At 41.2% G+C, this 19,837-nt stretch overlaps 1 long non-coding RNA gene across 1 annotated transcript in view; it reads left to right on the top strand.

The window, feature by feature from the left end:
• LOC138431095 (uncharacterized) overlaps window positions 1–14,894 on the top strand; it is a 32,304-nt gene extending 17,410 nt beyond the window's left edge. Inside the window, exon 4 of the long non-coding RNA XR_011253528.1 lies at window positions 13,234–14,894. This is a non-coding gene — a long non-coding RNA (uncharacterized lncRNA). The remainder of the gene's footprint in view (window positions 1–13,233) is intronic.
• Window positions 14,895–19,837: the final 4,943 nt, after the last annotated feature.

Below are 19,837 nucleotides of genomic sequence, written 5' to 3' on the forward strand. Positions count from 1 at the left end.
AAAAGCATTTTGCAAAGCATCTATGGTAACTAATCCAGAAAATAAATCAAATTAGTCACTGTTGAGGGCTTGCATTACAAACCAAAATAAGATACGTTTTTTTGATGAGTGGCTAGCTTGAGGGTAGAACTTCATGGTTTTATGACACCAACATTTACTATTAATTATTTCCAAGTTAGTTTAGCTCATAAGTGCTATGGAAATAGCACTGAGCTGGATGTTCTGAGACCAGGTTTTGATTTTGGATCTTTTGCTGGCAAGGCGTGTGACTTTCTTCAAGTTACTCTCTCTGAGGTTCATTTTTTTTTCTTTTCTAAACAGAAAACAGAATAAATGTCTGAGGTCCTTCCAGCTCTAAGATTCTATTTGTCTCTGAATTTAAAAAATGTTCTCATTCCTTTGCCTACACAGTTTCATTTACTCCTAAATCAGACTTATGACATTGAAAGTTTTATTATTCACAGCTGACAGATGTAGAAACTGAGGATAGAGACAGTAAATAATCTAATGAACAATGAAAGTTTAGGTGTGACCTGATTTTCATTCTTACAGAAATATCCAGTCATTGACTTCTATGTGTACTGTTCTTTACTATTAGTAGCTGAGATTCAGTGCACTTAGACATTTGAGATCATTGAAAACTGTGAAATATTAGAGAAGTTTGATTTGTCTTAACAGTCATAAAAGTTTTACATCTCAATATGAGCTATCATTTAAGAGCATGTCTATAAAATATGTTCCTTTCCAGATGGATTTGTGTGTGTCTGTGTGTGTGTGTGAAAATAAGTTTCCTAAAATTTCAAGGACTTTAAATGAATCAACAGTATATAGTATGTCTAAGATGTACTGTAAAATAAACAAAAGATCTCTAAATATTAGAAGAACAAATTTATTCGTTTAGCTTCCCTTGTGGCTCAGCTGGTAAAGAATCCGCCTGCAATGTGGGAGACCTGGGTTCGCTCCCTTGGTTGGGAAGATGCCCTGGAGAAGGGAAAGGCTACCCACTCCAGTATTCTGGCCTGGAGAATTCCATGGACTGTATAGTCCATGGGGTCGGAATGAGTTGGACACTACTGAGAGACTTTCACTCACTCACTCAAATATTTAGTAAACATTTGCCGTTGCCTTCCCAGATAGGTAAGTGGCAAAGAATCCACTTGCCAATGCAGGAGACTTAAGAGATGAGGTTTGATTTCTGAGTCGGGAAGACCTCCTGGAGAGTGGGAAATGGCAACCCATTCCCTTATTCTTGCCTGGAGAATCCCATGGGCAGAGGAGCCTGGCAGGATGAGTCTGATACAACTGATTGAGCACACCCAAGCATTTGCTCTGCCCCTCTTTGTTCCAAATGAATTTGAATCGTTAGTGTGGTTCAAAAGCCACCTGGATAGGATGGGACTCAGTTCCTGCCCAGGTGTCCTAGGATGGGGCTTGTTATCTACCTCATTTCCAGGGTCATAGCATTGTTAGACCACGCCCAATGCATTTTGGCTCTGTAATCAAAATACTGGCGTCTCTGAGAAAGTTCAAACTTCCAAACTACTTATGCTACGTTACAGAACCTTGCCTATAATTGAGGTGCTCAGCAAGTAAATATTGAATTAAAGCTAACATGAGGACAAGGTTAAGGTAAAAAGTAGTTAAGGTTAAGGCCGTTTGAGCAGGTGAGATTTCAGGTGGCAATAAATCAGGTTATTATTTTAAGGGTAATAGATACTTGGTTCTTTGTGGATTTTCTTGTGCAAAACCAGACCGGTATTGTTCTAAAGATTTGACGACCAGTGGCAATGAGAGTAAAGATAGCTGTTTTTCTTTTTCACTTTCTATTTTTCAAAGCACTTTAATTAGATCTCATTTAACTTTTTAATATCAATTCTTGATGACATATTTATGTAAACGTTGGCTTGAATTTTAAGTGGGAAATGAACAAATCCAGTTTTGTAAGGGGTTAGTGTCTTCCTGCTGAAAATAATGTAATGAAAGAAATAGAAGTGTACTTTGGAGGCAGCACACATTTATACATTATTTGGGCAGTTTATAGTTATAATAATACTGACACTGTTTCCTTTGGGGAAAACTTTCATGTTAATGCCGCCTCTTTAGGTCTGAATATTCTGGTGAAATTAAAGGGAACTTTGAGGGAAGGTAAATAAAAAGGCATGCTGCCCTGTTTTAAATTGTATGACCATGAAGATTATGTCTTTACAAAACTGTTTTTCTAATTTATAGTGCATTTTAATGAGCATAATTCAGTTGTTTAATTCCCAGTAGCACTGAACAGAAAGCAACACTGTAGGTGGCTGATTAATATAATATTTTATGTTTATCTTTACTCAGTAACCATGTAAATATGTGAAGATATTTTGAAAGCAGCAACATGTACCAAACAGACTTTCTTTGCTATGTAATTTTCTTGAGATATTTCATTTTTAAAATGTTTGTATTAAAGCTTTTCAACGTTGCACAGCTTAGCCAAATAGTGTTTGTACTGCACCTTTAATAACATTTAAATAAAAGTTTAAGGGTGGAAAATTATTGGTTCAACAATGGTTTAAGGGAAGTTTCTTTCCTGTTATCACCTGCTATATTTAAATCTTTATACCTTCATATACTTTGGGATAAACTAAGTCCAGGTGGTTTCCTTTTAAAATTCTCAGACTTTGTCCAGATTTTCCTTTGTGTTAGCAACAAACATGTTATTAGCTGTCTTGCACCATCATGTATTACTAATTTGCATTTTCTCCACCCTTCGCAAACAGCTTGATGTCTCAAATCTTCATTTTTCAGGGGATACAAATTATTCAGTAAAAGGCATAATCTTTCTTAAAGAAAATAATAATCATCATTGAGATGATTCAGGTAGACTTATGGACCAGGGAGAACATAATTTATAAATATTTATAAAATATTCCAAATATTTAACAACTGATAAGGCTAGGGCACTAGCCAATCAGAATAGGCAGGAGCCATAAAGCTGAGCAAAGTCCCGCAGGCCCCTTTGGGGGCGGATATTGATATTAACCCTTTAGCTGCTGGATCCTGAGAAGGGGGAAGGAGGGGATAAAGCAAGAGCGATGCAGAGGAGAGAGGAGGAAGCTTGCAATGAGGCTTATATTAGTGACTCTCTCTCTCTCTCTCTATATATATATATACACACACACACCAGGGTTTCTCAGCCTTGGCACTACTGGCATTTTGGGACCAGTAATTCTTTGTCATTGGGACCTGTCCTTTGCATTGTAGGGTACTCAGCTGTGTATCTGGTTTCTACTCACTGGGTTCTGTGATCACTGCTCCCTTAGTTGTAACAACTAGAAGTGTCTCCAGAGATTGTCAAATGTCTCCTGGGAGGCTGAGGACTACGGTTATATAGCATCTGGCACAAAAATATTTTAACATCCTAACAACTGTTACCGGAGAAGGCAATGGCACCCCACTCCAGTACTCTTGCCAGGCAAATCCCATTGACGGAGGAGCCTGGTAGGCTGCAGTCCATGGGGTCGCTAAGAGTCGGACACGACTGAGCAACTTCACTTTCACTTTTCCCTTTCATGCATTGGAGAAGGAAATGGCAACCCACTCCAGTGTTCTTGCCTGGAGAATCCCAGGGACGGGGGAGCCTGATGGGCTGCCGTCTCTGGGGTCGCACAGAGTTGGACATGACTGACGTGACTTAGCAGCAGCAACAACTGTTACATTCATGCCCTCATCCACAGGGTCTTAAACTGTCACCTGCCTTTTGTTTGTTTGTCGCTCAGTCATGACTCTTTGCGACCCCTAGGACTGTAGCCCACCAGGCTCCTCTGTCCATAGAATTCTCCAGGCAAGAATACTGCAGTGGGTAGCCATTCCCTCCTCCAGAGGATTCTTCTCGATCCAGGAATTAAACGCAGGTCTCCTCCATTGCAGGCAGTTTCTTTACCATCTGTACCACCAGGGAAGCATAGAAATATTTCAATATCCTAACAACCATTACATTCATGCCCTTATCCGCAGGGTCTTAAACTGTCACCTGCCTTAGAGAGCTCAACAAATATTTGAGAAATGGATGAATGACTTAGGCATTCAGTCAACACACAGGGAATCACCCTTCAGGAAAGGTTGATGCCTATGTTATCTATCGTCCTCTTAGTGTGGGTACAACTTGATTTATGGCTAAACAGGTGTTCAGTGAGTCCCTTCACCGTGTTGACCACAGGATATGACACTGTGGGGGCTGCTAAGGCGTGAGGTCTCTAGGATTCACTGACTGCATCTCTTCTCACTTCATATACTGTTTATGGATCATTTCCTCCACGCTGAAGGTTTTCACTTATATGCAGATAAATCCTACAATTGCATCTCTATTGCTCTTTCTGAACTTAAGCTGTATTTCTATCAGCCTTGCATATCTTATGCCTTCTGTAGGAAATACAGAAAATTGAACTCAGCTTTCGCCTGTCCTCACTGCATCCAGACAGACTCCTTGTCTGTCACAATTTGCTTAAATTCATTAGATCATTATCATCTCATTCACGGTGGTAATCTAGATAACTCTCTTGTAATTCCTATAGGTAAGGAACAATCAATCACATGCAGTTTTAACCTAACCACTCATTGGAAAAGACACTGATGCTGGGAAAGATTGAAGGCGGGAGGAGAAGGGGACGACAGAGGATGAGATGGTTGGATGGCATCAACAACTCAGTGGACATGAGTCTGAGTAAACTCTGGGTATTGGTGACGAACAGGGAGGCCTGGCGTGCTGCAGTCCACGGTGTCACAAAGAGCCGGACACGACTGAGCAACTGAACTGAACTGAACTGAACCTAACCACTGAATAGTTTGGATGACATTCCCTTCTCTTTGTCTTCTCTAGTCTTTCCTATTCTATTGTTTTCCTCTATTTTTTTACATTGTTCACTTAGGAAGGCTTTCTTATCTCTCCTTGCTGTTCTTTGGAACTCTGCATTCAGATGGGGATATCTTTTCTCCTTCATCTTCCACGTCTCTTATTTTCTGGGCCTCCTTAACTGTAGCCTTGTCACCCTGGGCTGAAATGATCTATTTAACTCTTATGTGTCTCCTCACTAGGACTGAGACTGCATCTTTTTTTTAATCGTTATGTGATGATCCGTTTTTTCTTTTTTAATTCTTAATTTTTTTGGCCTCGCCGAGTAGCATGTGGAATCTCAGTTCCCCGACCAGAAATCTATTCCTTGCTTTGGACGTGCATGCACGCTCTGTCATGTCCAACTCTTTGCAACCCTATAGACTGTAGCCTGCCAGGCTCCTCTGTCCCTGGGATTTTCCAGGCAAGAATACTGGAGTGGGTTGGCATTTCCTTCACCATTGGAAGAATGCAGTCTTAACTGCTAGACCACCAGGGAAGTCCTGAGAGTATGTCTTATTCATCTTTATAGCCTCTGTTTCTCACATGGGTGCTTAATAAATGCTTTCAGTATGATCTCAATTCTGAGGAAAAAAATACAAAAACCTAGATGTACAGATACAGAGAAAAAGAAGGTCCGAAAGATAGCCATGTAACACAGCTAGATTCTCTGCCTTTGACATGTTATTGGAACTTTCACCTTGGCCACAGGAAATATTGCTACAGCACTTATCATATTACTACATCACAGAAGGAAACTAAAGTTGGTTTATAAATTTTGGGAGGAGTGGGATAAGGGGGAGAAAGGGAAGAGGAAGCAACAGCAGTAACAAAAATGTAAGCTTTGCTAACATTAAATCAGTGCTGGAATGGGAAGTGCACACTAGAAATCGTAGTTCTGCTATGATTTCTACAATGATCATAGTTCTGCTGACTTCCTTTGTTCATTGTGAACAACACCCTGTCCCTCCTTCCTCACTACCCTGATACCCTAGAAAAAACCTTTTTGAAAAAAATGATGTTTTGTGATTTTTTTTTTTTTCCTGCTGCTTTCAGGACTTAAGCTCAACTGAGGACATAAGGCTTGCAGATGGGCGTAGTTTTAAAGAAGTTATAATATTTGGGTTGAAATTCCCTCCTCTGTTAATTATGGCCCTGAAGACTTCTTGTCATAATGTAAAATTTCACAGCCCCTTGACATTAGAATGTTGATACTCAGGCCTTCGTGCAGCTGTCCGTGCATGAGGCCAACAGATGGGATAGTGTTTAAAAGAAAAAAAAAAAAGGCTGCATTGCTAAGGTTCAAATTCTCTAATCCCCTCACTGAGGCTCTGAAAGCTGACTGCTTGAAAAGGAAGCTGGCTGCTCCCTCATCTGAAGAACCTTGGTCCTCTGATGTCCTCCTGGTCTCAGCCCAGCAACACATGTCGAGGGGCAGAGTGAAAGATGTTCAAAAGGCATACCATCTCAGTTAACATGTCACCGAAGATATTCCTGTGGTTGACTTACCATCATGATCCTAAATGCTGGTTCTGTTCTGGAAGAACACTTAGGACTAGGGATAAAGACCACAATGTAGAAAAACAAAAAATAATCATCTTTTCATACTTTGGAGAACACGGCATTCAATTTGCAAAAAAATTTACAAATCAATGAGGATCTGTTTATAATTGGTCAACAAACAAGATAAGCACTACAGACAGTAGCACTCATTTTTTATTTACAACAGTCCATTGGAAAAAAAAAAAATTTGCTCACAATCCATGTGCAAGTTGACTAAATTTACTAAATATCATAAAATATGGCACAACGAATATAGGAATGGAATGTCTGCAACCTAAACGAAGCTGAATCAATCATCCGGGAGGCCACATCTTACATTGAGTGACATAGTATGTTGGAAAGAACATGACTTTTCAGATAGTCAGGCCTAAGCTCAGATCTCATTTCCTGTACTTACTGTGTGACTTTAAGTGAATCAGTCTACCTGTGGACCCCCAGTTTATTTGCATATTAAACTGGAGACAGAATAACCAATTCACAGTTGGATCTCATTGAGGTTAGAAATTTGAGTTTAAGTTCAGAGTGCTCATTTAGAACCTGGCTGGCTACAGTCCATGGGGTTGCAAATAAGTTGGACACGATATAGCATCTAAACACCAACAGCTTCCTAGTGTAGATTCAATCCACTCATCAAAGATTCACAGTCTGTCTTTCAAAGACCCTACACTCTGCCCTCCTCAGAAGTTGCCAGGCTTCTTGTTCTACGTCTTCTTTTTTGTGGGACCGGATCAGAAGTGACAGTCACCTTCCCGTTCTGAATCATCCCTGATTCTGTAGGTTGGGGTATGCTGTTCTTTATTACATGGGTGTTTTATATGTGTATCACTTATTTATTTTATTTTTTTAATTTTAAACTTTATTATTACTGTTTTTGTATGCATATATCCCCTCCCTATTGGACCTCTCTACCACACCACCTACCAGTTAATTTTTTTTTTTCTACTCTGAAGGAAGTTAACATACAAATACCTAGGACTTGAATTTTACTTATTTATATGTAAATAAATGTTCTCCAAGTGGCTGATATTAAATTAAATTTTTAAGGGGATGAAGAATTTTTATAGATGATGAAAGTCCAAAGGTATTAGAAATGAAAGATTTACTTGAGATTATTAGTCCAGTTTCAGTTTAGTCACTCAGTCATGTCCAACTCTTTGCGACTCCATGGATTGTAGCCTTCCAGGCTCCTCTGTGCGTGGGATTTTCCAGGCAAGAATACTGGAGTGGGTTGCCATTTTCTCCTCCAGGGGATCTTCCTGACCCAGGGATTGAACCCAAGTCTCCTGCATCTCCTGCACTGGCAGGCGGATTCTTTACTGCTGAGCAACCAGGGAAGCTTCTTGGGATTAGTACTAAGATATTAATTGAACATTGCATGGGTGTTACTTGGGTCTCTAAAAGGTATTGACATGACAAACTTCCTCATGACATATATACTGATACTGGACCATCTGCCAAGTGGCTCCAACATTTGTGGGTAACTAAATGCAGTTGTTTAGTTAATGAGGAATTTAGTACAGTGACGAGACAAAGGATTTACCTGGAAAAGACATCTAGGTAAATCCTTTGTTTTTAAAAATGGATTCTTGAAAAACAAGCTGCCACTTGTCCTTTCCAAGTCTGGGTTTATAATCCACCAAAGCAGAAGGAGAATCTCTTCCTCGCTTATTATTAGTCACCCCCAAGGGGGACTGCGCAATTGGCTCATGGAGCTGAGTTTAAGGAAAATGCTCAGAAGCCCTTAATTCTGTTGGTTCTGTGGACTGATCACTAGCAAATTGCTCTCTGGACACAACTGCCCTCTCCCTGAGGATTTAGTGGAACAGATGCCTCTTCCACCCATTTTATGTCCCTGGAGAATATTCATATTATACAGTGAAGTGAAAGTCACCCAAGTCGTGTCGGACTCTTTGCAACCCCATGGACTATACAGTCCATGGAATTCTCCAGGCCAAATACTGGAATGGGTAGCCTTTCCCTTCTCCAGGGAATCTTCCCAACCCAGGGATTGAACCTAGATATCCTGCATTGCAGGCAGATTCTTTACCAGCTGAGCCACAAGGAAAAGCCATAGACTACTGGAGTGGGTAGCCTATCCCTTCTCCAGTGGATCTTCCCGGCCCAGGAATCGAACTGGGGAATCAAACCAGGGTCTCCTGCATTGCAAGTGGATTCTTTACCAGCTGAGTTATCAGGGAAGCCTTGATACTATACAGAGCCTTCATTTAACCCTGGTTTTATACCTCAGCATCTTGTCATTCAACCAACATGCCTGTCTAGGTCTAACATTTGAATATCTTGAAAGACTACTAACTTGTCTGTGGATCCTGAGCCTTAACTATGACCTTTTCTTTACCTGTTACTCCCTCACTATTCCCTGCTGATCTCCACTTAAGCCTAGGATCTCTCTTCTCTGCTACTATTAAAATGTTCCAGAGACTTCCCTGGTGATGCTGTGATTAAGACTCCACCTCCACTGCGGGGGACAGGGGGCATTCAATCCCTGGTCAGGAAACTAAGGTCCAACATACTGTAGGGTGCAGCCAAAAATTAAAAAATAAATAAAAGTGTGGTTCCTGGAAACACTCTGAACTCAGCAACATATAATTTAATTTGAATTTTAAAGTCAAAGGGAATCAGAAATACTCAAACATCGTGCATAAAGCCTGATTATGAAGTGCAAGGTTTGTGTATCGGCTGATGTGGGAAAGTATTTCATATTCGGGTGTTGGGAAAGAATAAGTGGGAAAATGGGATCCCTTGACTAATGAAATGACTGCATATAGATTTCGTAAACCCTGGAATGTGTGCTTTGATGGACTAAATTATTTTGGGAAGATAGTGGGATTCAGTTGAGAATTTGTTTGATTTTCTTAGAAAATTCAGAATGAATGGTGAATGAATGGAATGTGATATGCCCAGCTCTGTCCTATTAAAAAAGAATACTTCCCTAAATTCCTCCTTCCCTAAACTTATACTCTGTTCTCTTTCTTCCGGTCTTTCCTTCTCTACGGCTTCCTTTATCTGCTTTGGCCACACACTCATTCAGAACTTGAGACCACCAGCCCTGAAATAGAGAAAAGTTTGTTTTTGATTTTGACACAGTGACCTCTCTCTGTACTACCTTTATTCAATCATATATTCTGTGTTATGAAAGGTTTTCTCTGAGATCTCCACATGAAATTGATTGTAAAAATATCAAGTGTTCTAGTGAAGTGTCTTCCCCTTGGATGTGCCCACACCATACAGGATGTCACTTGTTTCAGCAAGGACCAAAAATATATAAAGATTTGTTGCCCTAATTGCCCTTTCATGGGTTGATGCAATAACAGGAAGAGCAACAATATTAACCAAATAATGATGATTATTAGCTGAACACTTCCCTGGTGCCAGGCACTGTTCTGAACACTCTCTGTGAATGAACTCATTTAACCTGCATGACATTTAATGGGGAAGACAATCCTACAGGGAAGGTACTCATTGTTTACTCATAAGGGATGTGCACCAGGCCCATGTTCATCTTGAACTTGTCTAGGAAGGTGCCAGATTATGTGCTGCGCCTTTGGTGGAATACAAGAACAACCAAGTGCCAACGTCAGTCCCTATGGGGATGCCTCCCAAGGTGTGACCCAGGGGCCAACATGGATTTGCAGGAAAGCTAATTTCATCCTACTCATGGGCATTGAACACATTTTTCCCCTCTTATTAAGAACAATGGATTAAAATAACTAAATAAGAGAAGTTAAATCAAATCCAAAAGTCTCATAAAATACTTAAATACCTGACATGACGTGTGTGGCTGTGCCCAGTCATGTCCAACTCTTTGCAGCCCCGTGGAGCCTGCCAGGCTCCTCTGTCCATGGAATTTTTCCAGGAGGAATACTGGAGTGGATTGCCATTCCCTCCTGTAAAGAGTTTTCCCAACCCAGGGATTAAACCCACATCTCTTGTGTCTCCTGCATTGGCAGATGGATTCTTTACCACTAGTGCGTCCTGGGAAGCCTTGAACTATGACTCATTGAAGGGCAAATATGCCATCATCAATACTAAATGAATGTCTGCAGCACCTTTCTGAAGTATGCTTTGTATTAGCTTCCACTGTAATTGGATTCAACTCAGTATCTCATGACACTTCTTTAAAATTTGTTTATTGGGGTACAGTTGCTTCACAAGGTTGTGCTAGTTTCTGTTGCACAGCAGTGTGAATCAGCCATGTGTAAACACATATTCCTTCCCTTCTGAATTTCTCTCCCATCTAGATCACCACAGAGCAGTGAGTCACTTGACTTTTTCTTTTTTACAAAGGGAATTGATTCGCTGAGGATTTGTTCTAAGGATTACTTTCAGTTAGCTTTTTGCCATGAAAACTAAGCCATTAAAATATTTAATGGAGAGTGTGCACTGCAGATTTTATCGTACACTGCCCTGACTCCATCTCCTTATGCGCTCCTACACCGCCCTGCTGCTGTGGAAACCACGTGTTTTTACCTTGGAAAATCTGGTCTCCACTTGCACAGCTTTGCTCAGTAGGAGGATCCTGCTTTGGTTAGTGACTGTTTAAGTAACTGCACACAGATCCGCTCAGATGAGTGAGTAGTTGCAGGTGGAATTCAGAATGATGGTTTGAAGCGAGTAGGGATTTGTTCAAGACTTGAAAGCTTTGAAGCTGAAGATTTGGCTTTCTCTCATCATGACTGAAGAATGAAGTTCTCCTTAGCAAAAACGTATAGTGAGGGAGAAGATAATTTAGGTTGATTTTTACCACCAACCTCACCTTCTACCTGTACAAAAGTCCTTTGAAGTCTGCAAAGTAAGAAAGGGAAGAAAAATGCTCCAATTGTGAGTCATTACTTAATTATTCATGAGGTGTATGGTGTATGTCAAAGATAGGGATTAAAAATGTTTGATGTGTGCTGCCTGAGAGATGAATGTTATCCCAGGGTATATTCATTGTCAGGTGAAGAATTTAAAGCATGAGCAGTCAGATATTCCAGGCCATGTAGAGCAAAGGAGATGAGTCTTATCTCTTAGGATTGAGCAGTGCTTTGAGACAGATATTTGCACATCTTAATATAACAGAGGGCTATGAAATGCTCCAGGAAACCTAAAAATCACAATGGATCACTAACATTTGTCCTTTCTGATTATTCCCTCACATTGGTAACCTTTGCCAAAGGGTAGCTTCTACTTACTGATGAACTTGAAATTCCTGCTGCGTAAGTTCAGGACATTATAGATACAACAGAGCCTACTTCAAAGAGAATAAGAATATGGTACAAATGGTTTTTGAACATCAGAGTACTGGTCAGCTTGCCCTTGCCTCGTGCCTCAGGGGAGGGACTCCTCTCAGAGACACACGGGAGCAGGCCCCTGGGGAGAGGGTGCCTTGTTCAGGCTTCCTCAGGGTCACACTGGGGGTGACACTGCCCCTTCAGAGGGCTCAGAGAGTAAAACTGGAACCAAAGAGGATTCTTCTTGAGCCCTAAGAGATAACGGAATCTGCTTTGCTGCCTTCTGGGTTTACTTGGGATTCGTCACCCTTAGTTTCTATGTCTCCTTTGGGAATGGGAACATCTCTCCTATGCCCAGCCCATCATTGCATTTGGGAAGCACATCTGGTTTTACAGGTTCACAGCTGGAGGGAATTTTGTCTTAGGATCAATCATATTTCAAGTCTCACCCATAGGTGATTCAGATGATACTTAAGTGAGATTATGGACCTTAGGCTTTAGACTTGATGCTGGTTAAGGCTTTTAGGGCTATTGAGATAGAATAAATGTATTCTGCACATGAGAAATATATGAACTGGGGGGGGTGGTCATTTGTTAACTAAATTATGGCTCCTCGGGCCCACCATTCATGTGTAAAACCCTAACCCCCAGTGTGAAAGTGTCTGGAGATGGACCATTTGGAAGGTAATTAGGTTTAGTTGAGGTCTCGAGGTGGGGCCTTTATGATGGGAATGTGCATGCTCAGTCACTCAAGTCATGTCTGACTCTTTGAGACCCCATGGACTGTAGTGCGCCAACCTCCTCTGTCCATGGAATTCTCCAAGCAAGAATACTGCAGTGGGTTGCCATGCCCTTCTCCAGGCGATCTTCCTCACCTAGGGATCAAACCTGCATCTCCTGTACCATAGGTGGGCTCTTTACCGTCTGAGCCACAGGCAGACTTCATAATGGGAATAATGCTTTTATAATAAGAGACATCAGAGAACTTCTATCCTCCTCTCTCTCCCCACCTCATGAAGACAGTGAGAAGGTGGCCGTCTGCAAGCCAGGGAGAGGATCCTCAGCAGGAAGTGAATCTGTCAGCTCTCTGATCTTGGAACTGCCAGCCTCCAGAACAAGGAGAAATAAATGTTGTTTAAGCCTTTCAGTCTACAAGATTTTGTTAGGACAGCCCAAGCTGGCTAAGACAGTAAGCTTCCTAGGTTTGGACCTTGAAGAAATGGGATAGATTCTAGATTTTGATCCTAATCATTATAATAGTAACTGCCAACATTAATTGGGTACTTACTATATTCCAAGTGGGGGTATAGCAGTGGGACAGTCTACAGACATGAAGATGGTGGAGCTTTCCTACAAGGAGTCCAGGAGACCCAGAAATAGAGTGGACTCCTTTGGCCGGCATGAGGAAGTGAGATGTCTGGCTGATTTCAACTTCTTCACAAGTTTTCACTTGTAGATTTTCTATTTACAAAGAACAGAAAAAAGTTTTGAAATCCCAAATAATTGCATGTTGACTTAATCACTAATCTTGTTGAAAATTTCATTTAAACTATGTGATTTCCATTTCAGGTATGGAAAAAAAGCAAGTACTCTCTCTGCACGACTTGGGAATAATAATCTCCTGAGTACCAATAATTTGACAGCACTGGGCTGAATGAAATAAGCATTCTGATCTCTAATCAGAGAAATGAACACCTGTGAGAAGAATGGAAAGAAACTGTAGGATTCACATGTCCAGAGAATATAACTGTTTAGGAAAAAGAAAGAAGCAAGACAATTACTACAAATCGATGCATGTCTGGAAGGTTTAGAACTGTTGTTTAATCTTTAGTTTTCCATCTGAATGAGAGTGTTTTTTAAAGCAAACAATGGGGGGAAATGTTTGACAATTTTCAACCTGGGCAGAGGGGAAGCATCCTCCATTCAGTTGTAATGTTTGAAAATAGACTACATGTATTCTCCAAATAGAGAAGGAGACAGAACGGTACTAGAAAAAGTAAATCAACACTGAGATCTGTAATTATTATGAAATATGACCGTCCCTTAAAACTTTGCAAAAAAAAATTTAAGTAGTAACCACTTCTGAATTATTTATGCTTTCCTGATATGCTCTGGTTCCCCATTTGTGCTTCCATAAACTCTGATTTTATAACCTGTTTATTTTTATTTACTGAATTATGGTATAATGAGTAGTATCATTATTGCAATAGCGACTTAAGACAATACCAGCTATCCTTTGGCCATTGTTGCATGCTTCAGGATTTTTAAGGAACTCTCAGTGGATGGTTTGCCAAGGTCCTCTTATTACCCAGTCCTCCAACCATCCTGAGTATGCCCAATGGCCAGTACACGTGGATTCCCCAGGGGCTCTGAGCAGTGGTGGTTGCTGCCTCTATGCATGCGGGCACTGCAAAGATGAACTGGGGTTGCCCCTGTATTTATGTGTGTCTATGTGAGAGTTGGACTGTGAAGAAAGCTGGCACTGAAGAATTGATGCTTGTGAACTGTGGTGTTGGAGAAGACTCTTGAGAGTCCCTTGGACTGCAAGGAGATCCAACCAGTCCATTCTAAAGGAGATCAGTCCTAGGTGTTCATTGGAAGGAATGATGCTGAAGCTGAAACTCCAGTACTTTGACCACCTCATGTGAAGAGTTGACTCATTGGAAAAGACTCTGATGCTGGGAGGGACTGGGGGCAGGAGGAGAAGGGGACGACAGGATGAGATGGCTGGATCGCATCACTGACTCGATGGACGTGAGTCTGAGTGAACTCCAGGAGTTGGTGATGGACAGGGAGGCCAGGCGTGCTGCGATTTGTGGGGTTGCAAAGAGTCAGACACGACTGAGCGACTGAACTGAACTGAACTGCATGATTTTATGTCCTTTAACCCTCATTTTTTACCAACTTTAAAATGGATATACTGATAAAATTAGTCATGTTGTAGTGAAGATTGAGAGGCACTACCTGGCACATTGTAAGCATTTATGTATTCAATTTCCAGTTCATGGGGTCGCAAAGAGTCGGACGTGACTGAACTGAACTGTTTCCAACTCAATGGACATGGGTTTGGGTGAACTCCGGGAGTTGGTGACGGACAGGGAGGCCTGGCGTGCTGCGATTCATGGGGTCGCAAAGAGTCGGACATGAACTGAACTGATGCTGTATGCTCCATTCCGTGTCATCACATATAAATCAAGAGGAATAAATAGCTGTTTTCCTGTCTCTTATAAGTTTGCTTTGTTCCTTTTAGAAAATCTCTTTGAGCCTTCATGTTGCTGGTGCAGATTTTTTAAAAATGTAGTATACCAGATGTAGTCACTGTATCCTGTTCTTCATGATTAGTATGAATGGCTACCCGAACTCCCTGGTTTGTTTATTCATCCTGAAGACTGTCAGGGCTAAACCGAACTTATCGCGTTTGTTTTCAGCAGCTTCACGGTCTGGTTAGTGCTTGGGCTCTCAAGTCCCTTCTTCCTTTTGGTGTGCTTGGTGCGCCCGTGGTAGCCCTGGGGCTCCAGGAGGGCTGCGCCTTCCCAGATCCTCAGCATAGCCCAGGGAATGACGGGTCTTCCTTTGCACTCTGCCCCTGCCCTGCCCTACCCACAGTCCTAAAAGGAAGAGGCCTCAAACCCCGCCTCCAAGTTCATTAGAAACCCTATTTCTGTTACACAATCTACGCATTCAGTCTTTCATTGATCAATTCACAGACTCCACAAAGATGAAAAGAAATTCATCTTTGTCCCCAAAGTTTCACATTGTGTGGAAATTATTGAGCAGGTGGTAGATATTTTCTCTGTTTACATTAACAAAAGGCAAAGTTTGGGCCTCAGGGATTGATAAGGATCTGTTAAGTAAGCACACTCCCCCAACCCTGCCCCCAGGCCAGCTCCCTAGCTGCCGAAGCACACACCCCCCTTGATAAGTAAATGACTTAGCATTTGCTTCCACAGAGACTGTTCCTGAGCTCTTGGCAAGACCCCTTCTCACAGGTTGTTTTCTGCCTTTGGCCACTGTCTTGATTTCTCATCCCTACAGAGAGAGGGCTGGGTGGATTAACGCGTATGATTTAAAAGATCCATTTCTTTATATGGGCAGAGGCTATTAAAGCACATTATAGAAGCACCGGATTTAAACCAATCAGGGATGTAGTCTACCCTCTGGTCTAGGACATTTGACCTTGGAAAGTGTCTCTTTAGCCTAATTATCTGGGGATATTTGAGACGCTAACTCCTGTTGGGCATTGACTTCAATCATTGAAGAGCAGTGCCAGAACTAAAAAACTCCAGATAATTCAGTACCGGCAGCTTTGGCTCCACCAGGAAAATTACTTACTTGCCTAGTGATTTGCATCATAGTTTTGTTGACACAGGTTCTCATTTAATCCATCACAATATCAGTGTGAGATAGGTATTATTTGTCACCCTTTTCAAATGTGGAACCTGAGAAAAGAACTTTCTTTTCTTTCTCTATGTAAATAAACATCTGGAGGTTCACAGTTTCCCTGCTGTTGAAGCCTGGCTTGGAGAATTTTGAGCATTCCTTTACTAGCATATGAGATGAGTGCATTGTGCACTAGTCTGAGCATTCTTTGACAACGCCTTTCTTTGGGATTGGATGAAAACTGACCTTTTCCACTCCTGTGCCCATGGCTGAGTTTTCCAGATTTGCTGGCATACCGAGTGCAGCACTTTCACAGCGTCATCTTTCAGGATTTGAAATAGCTCAACTGGAATTCCATCACCTCCACTAGCTTTGTTCCTAGTGATGCTTCTTAAGGCCCACTTGACTTTGCATTCCAGGATGTCTGGCTCTAGGTGAGTGATCACACCATCATGGTTATCTGGGTCATGAAGATCTTTTTTGTACAGTTCTTCTGTGTATTCTTGCCACCTCTTCTTAATATCTTTTGCTTCTGTTAGGTCCACACCATTTCTGTCCTTTATTGAGCCCATCTTTGCATGAATGTTCCCTTGGTATCTCTAATTTTCTTGAAGAGCTCTCTAGTCTTTCCCATTCTATTGTTTTCCTCTATTTCTTTGCATTGGTCACTGAGGAAGGCTTTGTTACTTCTCCTTGCTGTTCTTTGGAATTCTGCATTCAAATGGGTATATCTTTCCTTTTCTCCTTTGCATTTCACTTCTCTTCTTTTCTCAGCTATTTGTAAGGCCTCCTCAGACAACCATTTTCCTTTTTGCATTTCTTTTTCTTGGGGATGGTCTTGATCACTGCCTCTTGTACAGTGGCATGAACCTCCATCCATAGTACATCAGGCACTCTGTCTATCAGATCTAGTCCCTTGAATCTATTTGTCACTTCCACTGTATAATCATAAGGAATTTGATTTAGGTCATACCTGAATGGTCTTGTGGTTTTCCCTACTTTCTTCAATTTAAGTCTGAATTTGGCAATAAGGAGTTAATGATCTGAGCCACAGTCAGCTCCTGGTCTTGTTTTTGCTGACTGTATAGAGCTTCTCCCCATCTTTGGTTGCAAAGAATGTGATTCAATCTGATTTCAGTATTGACCATCTGGTGATGTCCATGTGTAGAGTCTTCTCTTGTGTTGTTGGAAGAGGGTGTTTGCTATGACCAGTGCATTCTCTTGACAAAGCTCTGTTAACCTTTGCCTTACTTCATTTTGTACTCCAAGGACAAATTTGCCTGTCATTTCAGATATCTCTTGACTTCTTACTTGTGCATTGCAGCCCCCTATAATGAAAAGGACATCTGTTTTGGGTGTTAGTTCTAGAAGGTCTTGTAGGTCTTCATAGAACCATTCAACTTAGCTTCTTCAGCAGTGATTGGGGCATAGACTTGGATTACTATGATACTGAATGGTTTGCCTTGGAAATGAATAGAGATCATTCTGTCGTTTTTGAGAGTGCATCAAAGTACTGCATTTCTTTTGCTGGATTCTTTGTTGGCTATGAGGGCTCCTCCATTTCTTCTAAGGGATTCTTGCCCACAGTAGTAGATATAATGGTCATCTGTGTTACATTCACCCATTCCAGTCCATTTTAGTTCACTGATTCCTAAAATGTCAATGTTCACTCTCTCTATCTCCTGTTTGACCACTTCCAATTTGCCTTGATTCATAGACCTAACGTTCCAGGTTCCTATGCAATATTGCTCTTTACAGCATTGGACTTTACTTCCATCACTGGTTACATCTACAACTGGGTATTGTTTTTGCTTTGGCTCTGTCTCTTCATTCTTTCTGGAGTTATTTCTCCACTGATCTCCAGCAGCATATTGGGCACTTACCGGCCTGGGGAGTACATCTTTCAGTGGCCTATCTTTTTGCCTTTTCATACTGTTCATGGGGTTCTCAAGGCAAGAATACTGAAGTGGTTTGCTATTCCCTTCTCCAGTGGACCACATTTTGTCAGGACACTCCACCATGACCCATCCATCTTGAGTGGCCCTACATGGCATGGCTCATAGTTTCATTGAGTTAGAGAAGACTGTCGTCCATGTGATCAGTTTGATTAGTTTTCTGTGACTGTGGTTTTCATTCTGTCTGCCTGCTGATGGGTAAGAATAAGAAGCTCATGGAAACTTCCTGATGGGAGAGACTGACTGAGTGGGAAACTGGGTTTTGTTCTGATGGGCAGGGCCATGCTCAGTAAATTTTTAATCCAATAGTCTGTTAATGGGTGTGGTGGGGCTGTCTTCAACAGTACATGAACTGTGAACTTCCAGATTTTCAAGCTGGATTTAGAATAGGCAGAGGAGCCAGAGATTAAATTGCCAAGATTGAAAAAAGCAAGAAAGTCCCAGAAAAACATCTACTTCTGCTTTATTGACTACGTCAAAGCCTTTGACTGTGTGGATCACAGCAAACTGTGGAAAATTCTTAAAGAGATGGGAATACCAGTCCACCTGACCTGTCTCCTGAGAAATCTGTATACAGGTTAAGAAGCAACAGTTAGAACTGGACATGGAACAACAGACTGGTTCCAAATCGGAAAGTACATCAAGGTTGTATATTGTCACCCTGCTTATTTAACTTATATGCAAAGTACATCATGAGAAATGCTAGGCTAGAGAAAGCATAAGCTGAAATCAAGATTGCCAGGAGAAATATCAATAACTTCAGATATGCAGATGACACCACCCTTCTGGCAGAAAGTAAAGAAGAACTAAAGAGCCTCTTGATGAATCTGAAAAGGAGCATAAAAAAGTTAGCTTAAAACTCAACATTCAGAAAACTAAGACCATGGCATTTGGTCCCATCACTTCATGGCAAATAGATGGGCAAACAGTGTCAGACTTTATTTTTCGAGGCTCCAAAATCACTGCAAATGTGAGTGCAGCCATGAAGTTAAAAAATGCTTGCTCCTTGAAAAAAAGCTATGACCAACCTAAACAGCATAGTAAAAAACAGACATTACTTGGCCAATGAAGGTCTGTGTAGCCAAAGCTATATTTTTTCCAGTAGTCATGTATGGATGTGAGAACTGGACTATAAAGAAAGCTGAGCACCGACGAATTGATACTCTTGAGCTGTGGTGTTGGAGAAGACTCTTGAGAGTCCCTTGGACTGCAAGGAGATCCAACCAGTCAATCCTAAAAGAAATCAGTCCTGAATATTCATTGGAAGGACTGATGCTGAAGCTGAGACTCCAATACTTTGGCCACCTGATGCGAAGAACTGACTCCTTGGAAAAGCCCCTGATGCTGGGAAAGATTGAAGGTGGGATGAGAAAGGGATGACAAAGGATGAGATGGTTTTTGGCATCACTGGCTTAATGGATATGAGTTTGAGTAGTTTCAGTAAGCTCCGAGAGTTGGTGACGGACAGGAAAGCCTGGCATGTTGCAGTCCATGGGGTCGCAAAGAGTCGGACATGACTGAGCGAGTGAACTGAACTGAACTGAATATACATAAAGCTCATGTTTCTTTCATTACTATAAATGCTCTTGTCTTGAAAAGGGTATGGGATAAGAAAGAAATATATAGACATTTCATTTTTTTCTTTAAAAAATAAAGAAATTTAAGTATTCTTATATTTATTTCAGTCCTGTTCCATCTACAGAAAATTATGCTTCACTACCACTATTATCTTATTTCCACCTCAGAATAACTGTTAAGGACTTGTCCTAGTTCTAAGAATGCCTCAATTGGATTAATATTACTATTTTTAATCTCAGATTTGCACCATTTTTATGGAT

This window comes from Ovis canadensis, chromosome 26, assembly GCF_042477335.2.
Source record: "Ovis canadensis isolate MfBH-ARS-UI-01 breed Bighorn chromosome 26, ARS-UI_OviCan_v2, whole genome shotgun sequence".
Lineage (NCBI taxonomy): Eukaryota > Metazoa > Chordata > Mammalia > Artiodactyla > Bovidae > Ovis > Ovis canadensis.